The sequence below is a fragment of the Hylobates moloch genome, unplaced genomic scaffold, assembly GCF_009828535.3.
Source record: "Hylobates moloch isolate HMO894 unplaced genomic scaffold, HMol_V3 SCAFFOLD_2, whole genome shotgun sequence".
NCBI lineage: Eukaryota > Metazoa > Chordata > Mammalia > Primates > Hylobatidae > Hylobates > Hylobates moloch.
The window spans coordinates 700639-702679 of NW_026652277.1; positions in this window are offsets into that span (position 1 = coordinate 700639).

A 2041-nucleotide genomic window follows, 5' to 3' on the forward strand; every position below is an offset into this window, starting at 1 on the left:
CCAAAACCTCTGCATCAGTAACACTCAAGCTGAGACCCAAATCAACAACACAATCATATTCACAATAGCCAGGAAAAAAAATAAAGTACCTAGGAATACATGTAACCAAGGAAAGGAAAAATCTCTACAAGACAGCTAAAACATACTAATGAAAGAAATCACAGATGACACTAATAAATGGAAAAACATTCCATGCTCGTAGATTTGAAGAATCAATATAGTTTTTTTTGAGACAGACTCTGGCTCTGTCGCCCAGGCTGGAGTGCAGTGGTGTGATCTCGGCTCACTGCAAGCTCCACCCCCCGGGTTCACGCCATTCTCTTGCCTCAGCCTCCCCAGTAGCTGGGACTACAGGCGCCCACCACCATGCCCAGCTAATTTTTTGTATTTTTAGTAGAGACGGGGTTTCACCATGTTAGCCAGGATGGTCTTGATCTCTTGACCTTGTAATCCACCTGCCTCGGCCTCCCAAAGTGCTGGGATTACAGGCGTGAGCCACCGTTCCCAGCAGAATCAATATAGTTAAAATGGCCATACTGCCCAAAGCAATCTATAGATTCAATGCATTCCTCTCAAATCACCAACATTATTTTTCACTGAACTAGAAAAATTACGAAAAATTTTAGAACTATTCTAAAATTCATATTGAACAAAAAAAGAGCCAGAATAGCCAAATCAATCCTAAGCAAAAAAATAATAATGAAGTTGGAAGCCTCATATTACCTGACTTCAAATTATACTATAAGGCTACAGTAACCAAAACAGCATGGTACTGGTGCAAAAACAGATCCAGAGATCAGTGGAACAGAACAGAGAACCCAGAAATAAAGTCACACACCTACAGCCATCTGATCTTTGACAAGGTTGACAAAAATAAGCAATCGGGAAAGGACTCCCTATTTGACGAATGGTGCCGGGATAACTGGCTAGCCATATGCAGAATGACACTGGACCCCTACTTTCACAAATTTTTACAAAAATTAACTCAAGATGGATTAAAGATTTAAATGTAAGACCTCAAACTATACACATCCTTGAAAAAGACACAGGAATCACCATTATGGAAATCGGCCTTGGCGAAGAAGCATTTATGACTAAGTCCTCAGAAGCAACTGCAAGAAAAACAAAACTTGGCACAGACCTAATTAAACTAAAGAGCTTCTGCACAGCAAAAGAAACTAGCAACAGAGTAAACAGACAAACTACAGAATAGGGGAAAATATTTGCAAACTATGCATTCTACAAATATCTAATATCCAGAATCTATAAAAAAAGAAATCAACAAGAAAAACACATAAACCAATTTAAAAATGGGCAAAAGACATAGACGCTTCTCAAAGGAAGACACAAGTGACCAACAAATGTGAAAAAATGCTCCACATCACGAAATATCAGAGAAATGCAAGTCAAAACCACAATGAGATACCATCTCACACCAGTCAGAATGGCTATGCTTTCAGATGTTGAGGGTTTTTTTTGAGACAGGGTCTTGGTCTGTTGACCAGGCTGGAGTGCAGTGGTACGATCACAGCACAGAGCAGCCTTCACCTCCTGCGCTTAAAAGGATCCTTTCACTTCAACCCCCTAAATGGCTGGGACTACAGGTGTGTGCCACCACACCCAGCTAATTATTGTTATTTTTTGTAGAGATGAGGCCTTGCTATGTTGCCCAGGTTGGTCTCAAACTCCTGAGCTAAAGCAATCCTTCTGCCTTAGCCTCCCCTAGTGCTGGGATTACAGGTGTGAGCCATTGTGCCCAGCCAGAATTGCTATTATTAAAAAGTCAAAAAACAGATGCTGGGGAAGCTGCGGAGAACAGGGAATGCTTATACACTGTTGGTGGGAATGTGGGCCCTGCGGTCCTGGCCTATGGGGAGACGCCATCCTCCAAAATAAAATGTAGAAATGAACACTCCACCCCGTCCCACGTGGCTGCAAGCATCAGAGTCCTTTGGGGATCAGCTGTGCACAGTAAGCCAGCAGTGCTCCGATGTCCCCAGGACAGAAGTGTGGAATCACAGCAATTAGCCACTCTACCCAC